Source organism: Pleurodeles waltl, chromosome 4_1 (genome assembly GCF_031143425.1).
Source record: "Pleurodeles waltl isolate 20211129_DDA chromosome 4_1, aPleWal1.hap1.20221129, whole genome shotgun sequence".
Lineage (NCBI taxonomy): Eukaryota > Metazoa > Chordata > Amphibia > Caudata > Salamandridae > Pleurodeles > Pleurodeles waltl.
Window position 1 is genome coordinate 788,676,507 of NC_090442.1, and position 12,947 is coordinate 788,689,453.

General features: G+C 42.1%; 1 long non-coding RNA gene across 2 annotated transcripts in view; it reads left to right on the top strand.

The window, feature by feature from the left end:
• Window positions 1-4,220: 4,220 nt before the first annotated feature.
• LOC138288584 (uncharacterized) overlaps window positions 4,221-12,947 on the top strand; it is a 29,595-nt gene continuing 20,868 nt past the window's right edge. The window contains exons 1-3 of one of the 2 annotated variants that reach the window (XR_011202474.1): window positions 4,937-5,006; window positions 10,106-10,176; window positions 12,697-12,741. This is a non-coding gene — a long non-coding RNA (uncharacterized lncRNA). Of the gene's footprint in view, window positions 4,296-4,936; window positions 5,007-10,105; window positions 10,177-12,696; window positions 12,742-12,947 lie in introns of those variants that run through there. The other variant, XR_011202475.1, reaches the window with a different exon arrangement.

The following is a 12,947-nucleotide window of genomic DNA, read 5'->3' on the forward strand; positions in this document are numbered from 1 at the left end:
ATCTGCCCCACTCCAATGCAAATCAATTTGTCTCTCTCCAATCGAAAACAATCTACCCAACTCCAATCCAAAACAATCTGCCCAATTCAAATCTAAAGCCATCTGCACCACTCCAAGGTGCCCCACTCCAATCCATAACAATCTGTCACACTCCGATCCAAAACAATCTTCCTCAGTCCAATCTGCCCCACTCCAATCCAAAGCAATCTGCCCCATCCCAGTCTGTCCCACTCCAGTCTGTCCCACTCCAATCCAAAACAATTTCCCCCACTCCAGTCCTCCCCACTCCAATCCAATACAATCTGCCCCTCCCCAGTCTCAAACAATATGCCCCACTCCAATCTGCCTGATGCCAATCCAAAACAATCTTTCCCACTCCAATCTACCCCACTCCAAACCAAAATAATGTGTCACACTCCAACTTGCCCCATGCCAATCCAAAACAATCTGTCCCACTCCATTATGCTCCGCACCATTCCAAAACAAACTGCCCTACTCCAGTCTGCTCCAAACCAATCCAAAACAATCTGCCTCAATCCAGTCGGTCCCACGCCAATCCAAAATAATCTGCCCCACTCCAATCTAAAACATCCAGCCCCATTCCAATCTTGCCAACTCAATCTAAAAAAACATGCCCTACTCCAATCTGTCCCATACCAATTCAAAACAATCTGCCCCACTCCAATCAAAACAATCTGCCCCACACAACCCAAAACAATCTGCCCCACTCCTATCTTCCCCACTCCAATCCAAAACAATCTGCCCCACCCCAATCCAAAACAATTTGCCCTGCCCCAATCTAAAACAATTTGCCCCACACCAATCCAAAACAATGTACCCGATTCCAATCCCAATCTGCCCCAATCCAATCCCAAACAATATGCCCCACTCCAATATACCACACCAATCCAAAACAATCTGCCTAACTCCAATATAAAACAACCTGTCCCACTCCAATTTCAAACAAATCTGCCCCACTCCAATCCAAAACTGCATCCCCCACTCAATCCAAAACAATCTGTCCTTCTTCAATGTGCCCTACTAAAATCCAAAACAATCTGCCTCACTCTAAAATGCTCCATTCCAATCTAAAGCAATTTGCCACACTCCAATCGGCCCCACTCCAATCCAAAATAAACTGCCCAACAACAATCTGCCCCACTCCAATCCAAAACAGTCTGCACCACTCCAATCCAAAACAATCTGTCCCAGTCCAATCTGTCCCTTCCCAATCCAAAATAATCCCCGCCGCTCCAATCTGTCCCGTTCCAATCTGCCCTACACCAATCATCCAAAACAATCTGCCCCCAATTCGCCCCCGCCCCAATCCACCCTACTCCTATCTACCCCATTCCAATACACCCACCCCAATCCAATCCATCCCACCCAATCCAATCTACAACAATCTAATCCACCCCACTTAATCCAATCCACCTCACTCCAATTCAATCCACCTCACTTTGATCTAATCCACTCAACTCCAATCCACCCCACCCCAATCCAATTCACTGCACTTCATTCCATTCCACCCCACTTCATTTCACCCCACTCTAGTCCACCCCACTGCAGTCCACCCCACTCCACTCAATCCAATTCACCACACTCCAGTGCAATCCACCTCAACTCAATGCAATCCACCACTCTCCAATCCACCCCACTCCAATCCACTCCTATTGAACCCACCCAATCCAATCTACCCAACCCCACTCCAATCCAATCCAATCCAATCCACCCCAACCCTATCCAAGCCACCCCACCCCACCAGATTTCAGTCTACCTCACTCCAATCCAGTCCACCCCATCCACTCTGTACTACTTTAATCCATCCCACTCCAATCCATTCTACCCCACTCCAATCCAGTCTACTCCAATCCACGCACTCAACCACAATCCAATTCACCCCACTCTACCCCAATCCAATCTACCCCACTCTAGTCCAATTCACCCCACTCCAATCCAGTGAATCCAATTCACCCCACCCCACTCCAATCCACCCCACTCCAGTCCATTCCAACCCACCCCGCTCCAGTCCAATCTAACCTACCACTCCTCCTCACTCCAATTCACCTCAGTCCAAACCACGCAACTTCAATACAGTCCACCCCACCCCAAGCCAATACACCCTACCCCAATCCAATACACCCTAGATTATCACTCCAATTCAATCCACCCACCCCATTCAAATCTAATCTACCCACTCCAATCCACCCCACTCACATCAACCTCACACCTTCTCAGTCCACCACACTCCAGTCCACCCCATCCAATCTACCCACTCCAATCTACCCCACTCTACCCAAATCCAATCCACCCCACTCTACTCCAATCCAACCCACTCCACCCTATTCCACCCATCTCCACTCCACACCACTCTACGCTACTTCACTCTACGACACTGCACTCTACAACACTCTCAATCACTGAACCACAGAATTCTAATTCTCTCTACTCCACTCTATGATACTCTACTCCACTCTAGCAGACTACTCCCCCACTCTACTCTATAACACTCCACACCACTAACTTTTAGCCATGCTGAACAGCAGCAACACTGGTGTAGAACATGGCAAAAACACATTGCCAAGCCAAAAGCTCTTGAATAGGTGCGATCTATTGGCTTTGCCAATGCTTGTTTGTGCCTTGCTAGTGGAGTAACTGAGTGAGCATAATAGTTTTACAGTCATTTTGCCCAATCTAATTAGGAGCAGGACGAACATAGGGTTGTCTTGCAGAATGGGGTGCTCTGCAGTGAGTTCCAGCTCTTACTGCTTCTCTGCCAAGATGTATACAATAATGTTCTAGTGAGTGAAGCGAGGAAGGAAAATAGTACGGTAGGAAAGCAGAGTGTGTTTATGAGAAAGCGGACAGTCCAAGAGACTAATCTCTGCCTTGCAGGTTACCAGAGGTCTCAAAACCAAAATCATGAGTGTTAGGCTTACCAGACAGCGAAAGTTACCAAGAATTTACAGGGTCTTATAAGCTGCCTATTGATTAACACTGATTGGCTTTACTGTCACTCTCCTTTGCTTGTTTCTTATTTGATGGGTTTCCTTAGCCCAGCGTGTAACTCCTTTGAAGTTTAGCTTCTTTACCATCTGATTGACGGGTATCTATCCTTTCTTGGGGGATATTTGCAGGGTATATGGGCCGTGCAAGAAGACGACTGTCCTCCTTCCACTGCTCACTTTTATGGAACTTCTTTTTTCTTTCTTTAAGCACTCTGTCAGAGTGCATGTGTTTATCAGCTCTCCCTCGTGTGCTTCCACGACCCTCTGCTTCGTGTTGCTATCTCCCACATGCTGCTATCTCTCGCTCATGTTCTTCCCCTTTAAACACCCCAGTCCTCCTATGATCAGTGTTGCTTTCTCGCTCGTGTTCTTTTCCCCCCAAATGCCCTTGGTGTTCTCCATTGTGTGCAGCTTTCCCCCACCCTCTCCTTCAAAGTCCATCCAACTGCAGCTTCGTTTCCCTCCCTCGACCATCTTTGTTTTCTTTTATTGAGAGAGGACCAATCAGCAAATTGCTGTCAGCCCCTCAATTTTAAAGGAAAGCGCTCTCCCGTCACTGTTTTATTTTTTCAATGGCTATATTTCAGGTCAGAAAATAAAAAACTGTGATTGCGTAATTTTTAAAGGGCCATGTCTAGTGATGCATCTGCAGTTATGCACGCCTACAAAATGACACGGCTGTGTCATTGCAACTTATAGTGTACAGCATGGTCAAAGGCTTTGGCAAAATCAATCGGAACCAAAAGCAAAATCTATTGGCTTTGTTAATGCTCGATTTAGCGTGCTTTTAGCTACACTTATGCAATTGTGTGCTGTCTCCATAGACAGAAGCTGGTTCCAGGAGTCTGTGTTTAACCTCATGGCCATGGGTTCACTAAACCTTTCACCCTTTCGAGGTCAATTAAATTAGCACCATTAGGATGGTTAATAATAAACATCTGTTATTTCAGTGACAAGATTTACTTTTGGGTGAATGTGCGTTTTACAAGCCAGAGTCACTAACAGCATATGCACGAACACAGCAGGCTACCTCCTCAGACCTCGTAAAGTTTAGGAAATTACATTTTCTAAACAAAGAGAGAAAATAACAGTACAATGATAGCTCAGACAGGTTGGAAAGACCCGATCTGAAAATTAATGTTACAGAAATGTCTTCCATTTGAGTGGCAGCGAGCAATTTCTGATCCACATCTGGTGAGCGCAGACTTACCTTGAAGGTTTGCTCAGGGAGACCAGAGGCAGCTTGAACAACCGTGCGATCTATAAAAGGTGGCACAAGCACTTCAGGTAATATGTCTATCCGGCATCGTCCCTTTGAGTGATTGTTTTGGGCTCTTCTCTGTTCTGTGCTGCATGTGTCTCTAGCGATGCATTTACCACTTGCTACATGTCTGTTCTCCTGTACTGTACGTTTTTCCTGTGCCTTTCTGTATGTCCCTTTTTATGCTTGGATTGTACACGCGTCTGTGCCAGTACTCTGCAGGATATTGCTGAAAATCAGGCATCGAAGGCGGTTAATATCAAATAATGTCTCCAGTCAACCCAGTGCAGTAGCCGCACATATTTGAACAATGTCTTTCTTTTGATGTATTTTAAAATGGGTGTTTCTCAATGGTTACTTACATAACCTTCATTTTGGCGTACGAAATGACCCCCGATAAAGAACTTACATAGACTGTTGTGGGGTGACCCTGCGGGGAGGGAGGGATTACATTTCCCGACAGCACACAACTCTTACAGTAATTCGCTGGATCATTTCCCATCTCCAAAACTGGAACTCCTAAATTTGGAATGGGTGCTTGTAGAATGATCACAGTAACACAGCAGGGATTGAGCAACAGTGGGAGGTGAGTTCAGCAGACTGGGGCATGGAGAGCTCATTAAAAGCCTGACTTTCGTAACTCACATCTCAGTACTAAAAAAAAAACGTGAAACAAGAGGGATAGAAGCAAAAGAGAAGGCGGAAGAGAGAGCCTCTCCCCATACTGCAGACAGCAGGTAGGTGCAGGAATGTTATAGCAAATGTGGGTACGTGTGTAGCGACCAGAACACTCTACAGAAACTACATACAAATGCTAAAAACACAGAATGTCAGATAGGAATGAGATGTTATGGACTGTTTGGTGGTCATCTGTGGAGCTTGGAGATTTGAGTCAAACTGTGAACTTCCTGATTATCAAGTTATGTGAAACTAATCGAATCACTTCCTCTCACTGACATGCATATAAACGGTTGCAAGGTAAACGAAGACAACTGAACTAAAAAGGTATGACAAAGTCACAAGCAGAATAAGTCCAAGGGGTGGCAGGAGTGTTTGCGAGAGGAAAGTGGGTTTGAGGAGGACCTCAACAGCTGAGTTCATTTTACTTGTGCCATGTATAACCTAAATTTAGTCTTACCCTTACTGTTAATGGGATTGCCTAACCAACCTCATGTGTACATTGATTTATGAGCAGCATTTGAACTCGTGAATACATTTTTCATCTAGTGAATATTGAAATAAAATGAATATTAATCAATCCTATAAACCATGTTATCATCTTTTGTACTCTATTCCTGGGTCGAATTCCACAAATGGGACCCTAAGAAAATCTTCATATGCATAATGGACCTGAACCGCTCTGAATATTGGAGTCAGTTGTGTTCAACCTGTTTATTGCTGATCTTCCTGAAGAGCTTGTGACGAAAAAGATATATTCACCTAAACTGGGAAAGATCAGGATAGGTGTCATGTCATATGCAAATAGCACCTTTCAGTAGATCAAATGTAGTTTATAAAAGAGCTAAGAACCTAGAGATGTAGGGTTAAAAACACAAGGAAATCAACACATGATTCCATATTATTCATCCTTAGTTACAAAAATAAGATCTGCATTGTTTGCATTTTAGGATCTCAAATCCTAGAGGTAGTTTCAACATATTTATATCGCAGAGTTTGGAAGAATCATATTAGGTTTAACAACATATTTCGAGGTAACTCAGTCTTCATTCTGTTAAATACCTATGAGGCTAAAGTCGCTCCAATCTTGTACAGATCCACGATTTCAAATGACTCCTTCCTGCAGAAGATAAAGGTGGTAGAAGGTAGATGCTAAGAGCAAGGATGGGGTCGATTGGGGACTCCAGTCTGCAATCTCTGCAATTAGGGGGTAGCTTTGACTGTTTCATATAGGTTTAATGCCGAAGCCTGATGATACAGAGGCACCTTAACTAATCTTTCATGCAACGTAGGGCAACAAGCGAAGTTGTTCTGCTGCGTTGGGTGAGAGATAGAGAGAGAGGAGAAATACTTCATATTTACAAAGACATGAAACATTTCAGCTCTCTCCTTGTGCTGGTGCACCCTGTGCTGCCTAGAACCAATGCATGCACACTTGTGCATTATAGGCAGGTTTTCGTGCAGAAGGGATAGGGTGCCTTTTTACACAAAAACAATCCTTAAGAGGAATGGAGCAGGCGTGGAAAGAGGAAATATTGAGGAGGAATAAACATATTTTTCCAAGTTAGCCTCACTTGTGAAGGCAAAGCATTTTGACACATTACAAGGTTTACTAGCTTTATAAAATGTGGGAGTGCACCAAAATCCATGGGCGGATGCATGAAAACGCCCATGCTCCAACCATGGAACGCCTTTTAAGTTGAAATGTAACATAATGCAGTGCAAGCAGCTACTTTGCTTTACATTTCCTTACAAAGCCACACAAGGTGGCACAATTTGCACCCTAACATGCTTTGTAAATATTACTGAGAACTTTGAATTTGTGCACTGTCCTTTCAATGCTTTGTGCAACACAATGACAATGCAAAAGCTTCATAAATCTGGGCCTAAATGTCTACTTAAAAAAATAAGCGGCAGCCATTACTGCTTATCGGTGGATAGGTGTTTAAGGAATGTGTTAGCTGTGAGTGGGTTGAGAGAAACACTAAATACATTATCTGTAACAATGATTTGCAGGTTAGATGCAGAATTCCAGTTTGTACTTCAGTACCGCAAGGTAAAAACGCAAGTGCACCTTTTTTTAAGGAAATGTAGAATGTAAGATCACACGAATGACTCTTGTAAGAAATTCCTGCACTCATATTCTGAAATTAAACTGGAAAGTTTGCAAAAACCCTATCTCTCGAATGTATTGCCATCTCCGGTCAGTATGGATTTTCTTGCTATACAATTCTGACATGTGACATGTGATCGAACCTACGAGTTTGGCAAATAACAAGACTTCAGTCTCCTACTTATCCTGCTTTGTAGAGGGCACTCAAGTTAAAGTCCCTAACGTCATGATTTGTCTAGGACTTTATGAGCTACACATAAACCTCAAGCCATTAAAAAATGCATATAGATGTTTATATATATCGAAGGCTATGGCCGAAACGCGTAGGTCTGTTCTGTTTGCACTAAAAGAATAAAGGATCTGTGAATTTGAAGCTGCACGGCTTTTGTTTCCACTTGCACAGCAACATATATATATATAAAATCTAGTGGTAGTCAGCACTATGTCGTTATAATTAGGATCTGGTTTCTGTAGAAAAAAGCATTTATTGTTTTGCTAATAACTTTGGAGTTGTTTGATGAATCTTCACAAAGCTTTCGAAAAACATTGGTGGTCACTTCAGCTGCTGTCTTGAAAGTTTCAGGGTGGTCCATCAAGCGGAGGCCGAGAAAAAAGGTAGGGGAGGGGGTCCAAGAACACATTTTCTCCCCATTCATTTTTCCATAGGGATTTGGAAAAGGGATAGTGCCGAGATTACTGGACGGAATTACACCAAATTTGGCAGAAAGCTAGCTCTTGGCCCAGAAAGAGGACTTGTTGTTGTTTAGTGTAAATCCATTCAGTAGTATTCTAGGTATTAAATGAAAACCAAATGTGTGTATATATTGGGACACAGAGCCTTCTTGGATCCTCTCCAGATTCGGAGGAAAAGCAAGGCCCTGATTGACTGGTCGGAACCTGACAGAAAAGTTGTGGCTGCCTTTTTGTTTCCTGCATTGCCTGGGGGAAGGGGGACAATCTAAAAACTTAGAAGGGATCTGGGTACAGGTATCCTGACCCCATAAGGGGTTCCTTAGGCAAAAAAACATTTGTGGTTTATCTGTGGATTATAGGATCCTTCATGGATCCTCTTCGGATCCTGGGGAAAAAACAAGGTCCTGATTGGCTTGACGCAACCCGACACAAATATTAACATGTGCATTCACAAAATTCCATAGACATTCATTGAAAAAAAGTTACAGGGACATTATAATTAGGTTGATGTTATACCCATACAAAACCATAGAAATTCAGCAGTTATATTTATACTTATGGTTATACTTATCTGAAAAAAACTATAATTTGTGCCAGAAAGTAACTTTAGGCAACAAATTAGAGTTTCTTAACATAAGTAAAGCTATAAGAATAACTCTAAGTGTTGCATTTATATGGTTTTGTGTGGGTAAAACATCAACCTAACTCTAACGTCCCTGTAACCTTTGTTTTTTTCAGTAAATATATATAAATAAATATATATATTAGATTTCTAGATTTTGTCTTTAAGTCTAAGAGAGGCTAAATGGGGTTTTAAATGTATGCACCGTAACTAACTCATTTTTTAGATTTTGTGAAATATTAGGGCTGGTGTATTAAGTTTTGTGTTTAATAGATTGTAATTATCTCCTTTATCTGAAAGCTAAATAAATAAATAGAATGAAAGCCACTCAAACCTTCTTATGTGGTACATAATTCCCACCAAATAAGAAAATGATGTTCTTTGAGGTCCATCTAAGCTATCTGGGAACAACCTGCCTGCCAAGTCAGGAAAGATAGACTTATCGAGTTACTCTAAACACTTCGTCCTGATCAGAGCTTGTTTCACTTCTACTCACCGTCACACCTAAGACATACATTTCTGCACTTGGCTGAGCTCCACATCCGGGGAAATCAGACAGCTAACCAGGCAAAGAAACAATAGCAATCTGACAAAACCTCCTCCATCAAAAGCTTTTCCCCACCTTGCACTTTCAATTAACTTTTAGTTTCTTCGTCCAGGGAACCCTCTAGAAAGAAGGTCCATGGTTGGTAAAAATCTACTCGATTAACCTGCAGAGATTATATCCTTGATAATAAAGACTCATGCTGAAGTTAAGTGTCCCAAATTGTCAGGACCCCCGGTTTTAGGCAGACAACGTTCACTCATTTTGTAGCTTTTCCCAAGACCCTCTTCTTTAGCAAACAGTGTGACAATGGAATTCACTCATTATTAAAACTCTGACTGTCCACAAAGACTTTAATACCTCTCGATGGTTCTATATTATCAGCAGCTCCCAATGAACTTAAAGTAAAATGGTAAAGTTTTATTTTGGACATAGAGACATTTTCTAAAGTTTTAGTATCTTCTGGTGAAGCTTTACACACAAGTCCTTTTCTAGACCTTAAGTGTCTTTAGTGAGATTAAGTTTTGCTTACTGATTTCTGAACCTTCAACGATTCCCTCGTACACAAGTGACACTTTAAGGAACTCTTCTGACTAGCCTTTTTTCCCCTTTTCTTCAAAAACAATATTGGGGCTTTCTGAGGACTGGGCTAAAGAATGATAAACCTGTGGACAATCCTCACACTTGCCAACTAGTAACTTACTGGACACATTGACAGAGTGGCACCTGCACATTCTTAAAAAAATGATAGTTGCCCCACAGTTGTGGATTATAATGTTTGCTCCTGAGTGCCTTACATCATATGTAAGACAATGATTCATGAACCTTTGCCAGAGGACTGGACCTGATGAGCCATTTCTTTGATTTTTTTTTTTTACCACAACAGGATTTTGTGTATTTCAACAAGGGCATTGACTAGATCATCTTGCAGCATGTAGTATTAATTTATAGTGATGGTTCCTGAACATATGCAGTTAGAATATTAGTTTAGTGTTAGTTCTTGCAACATAATAAGAGCATGGACATGATACCACAGGGGACTGTCCTGCACTGCAGTTCTGAGTCATTGAATCACACTCGAATGCAGAGGAAGCTTTCCCTTTTATAAGCGGTTATGTGACGTTATACCTGTCCTGTTTGCGATTCAGACTGGCATTACTGTCTTTATATTTTATTATATTACCAGGATGAAAGCTTCTTTCTGCACAAGCATCGTCTTTCTCCTGCTTGTATGTTTGAAAGTGACCATTATATGAGGTATGTTTAACTTTGTAGCATTTTGTTTGTACAATACGCATCCACAAGAAAAATATGAAGTAGTAAACAGATGTTATCCACTAAAATTGGGCTTCTAAGCTTCAGCTTTTACTGACTGTCACAGAGGCGATGTAAGTAGCACACACTGACAAAAACACACATACTCTCCCTCAGTGCTAAATTTGTAAATAAAAACATGGTGTTGCCCAAAGCTCTCCTCTGAAACACGCGACTGCTGCAATTACATGTGCAAGCACAGAATACCGAGGCAACATAATCCTAAAACCATCTCATGCCTCCTTAATCCAATTACAGCCATTCCCTGCCCCTTCAGCTCTCTGTTGCAGCTTTCTGTTTTCGCCCTTTGTGATGATTTTTGTGTTTTTCCCCTTCTTCTGTCTTTCTTATATGTGTCTTTTGCTCACAGTAAATGCTTGAGGCAGAAGTGCTGGCCCTCAACAATACGTGCCGGTGCCCTGCACCGTAAACCACCTGCTCAAATTAAGCGCTGTTCTCCCTCATCTCTTTTTTGAAAGTCTTAAAAAATGTTGGTTATTTTACAAAATATTGCGTTTCTCTCACTTAGTATTCCTAACAATATGCACTCCTCTCCCTTTCCAGTGCCCCTTAAGCCCCTCTCATGTGACCTGTATGAGAGAGGCTGAAGGGGTTCACCCACCTTATCTTACTGACCAAGCTATGCCCCTGGCAGAAGGAAAGGATTACCCACACTTCAATTATGAATCACCACCCTCCCTGTTAAAATATTTAGGAAAGCTTAACCGCAGAAGATTCAACAGTTAAAATACTGATGTGTTTGGCTGTGATAGCGAGCCGCTATCATTTAAATGAGTTTCTTATTTTGATAATTTACTGCTATGACTTAGAAACGGTTCATAAGAAAAATCTTTACCCTTTGTTGCTACATCATAAAGCCCTTCAAGCCCAGGCTGACAGGGCTCTCGAAGAGCTTGTCAGAGCAGCTCTGCTCCCTGCTCTCTGCTTTGAGCTGCAGGAGGGCGTTCCTCAATGATGTCTAGTAAGGCATGTTTTAATTTATTTTTTAACATTTTGGACAGGCATGCATAGCAGAGGTCATGTTATGTATGGCTCTCCCATTATTACTCTGCCAGTGTGTAGCAGGTGAAATCAGGGCTAGATGATTTTGGGGGCCATACATAGCATAACATTATAGATTGGCAAAAAGTTAATTAAGGGGATGTTTTTCACCCCAGGGTACTGAGAGACATCATAGACAACTCGAGCTTTGCTCCCATTGTCTATTCCTAATCACTCAGGACCCCTTGGTGAACTACATCTGTGTAATTCACTGTTATCCATCTATAATTCTACACATTTTAAGGCAAAGGCCTCCATCCGTGCTTAGATAGGAATTTGATCACAGCTGCGGATTCCGACTTGTGTTTGAAATACCCCTTCGTCATGTTAGCCTCATTCTAGACACATGCATTCATGGGCAAAGATGTCCTAATGTTCAGTGGCAATGCAAATGTGACAGTCATGGCAAACATTAGCACCAAGGATCTTTCATGTACAAAAGGAACCTTTGCATCGAAAGCTGATGCAGGTGCAGCGCCTGACACTGTAATGTTAAGTGCCACCAAGCTCCTCATAAACTATGCATTGAGGGGCGTAATCTTCCTGGAGCAGCATAAAGAACTCAAGAATTCCCTGTGTAGAATAATCTACTAAAGTCATCCAACATTTCATGGCCAGGCTTAACGGGGAATTCTAGCTTCAAATGAAAACCAGTACAAACTGTGGGCAAGAGGAATATCGCATGTTTCTATGCATAACATAAGCTGTTTCTGCGAAAGGACATGCATTCCACAGCTTGCTCTTGCAGATTTGCCTATGCGCGGAGATCTGTACTGGAGAGTGTGCCCCAAGTATAGAAGTCACACAAGCCACCTCTCGTTCACCTGTATGATGTAGTGCAATGCTAAATTATTTTTAACCTTGTATCAGTGCTTTAAATCGGCCGGTACTGTCCGGTACTGAGTACTGGCACTTTTTTAATTTGAGAGGGAGAGTACCTGCACTTCTCAGGAAAAACGTCATACTTTTAATTGGAGAGTACCGGCACGTCTCAGAAACAAGCAGGTACTTCGATACAGAGTACTTGCACTTCTATTTTTCCATTTCAAGCACTGCCTTGCACACACAGCCTTTTAGCACGGGTAATCACAACATTGATACTCAACACATAGTAAATATGGTGCCTGCACTTTTTTCCCGTATGCGCAACTGAACGTGGTAGATTTGCATGCAGCATTCCACTGCACATTTTTTGTAAATGTAGGATTTAATCGGAGAGGCTAAATGTGCATGTCCAGCAGGTGTCATTCTTTAGCATTCTTTAGAGGTTTTGTAACTTAAATGTCTGGCTATTTTTCAGAACAGTTGTCTTATGTCAGGTGCAAACTCTACAAGCTTTGCCTCTATAATGACAAAATTTGCTATCTATATTTGTTAATCTTAAACGTTGTGTTTTCCTAGGTGATGGAGAACCAAAACATCATACGTCATTGCTCCACCTACTGAGTAAGTAATAAACCCTCCATAACCCACCCCACCGTGAAGCACAGATCCTGCTTTAACTCGCAGAAATCACTTTTTCATTGATGAACACAAAAAACCACCACATACCAAAATATGCACCTATTCTTTTGAAAATGACTAAGTGAACTAAAGTTGAGTGTTCGAAAAGATTAAGGGGGTCATTCCAAGTTTGGCGGGCGGCGATTGCT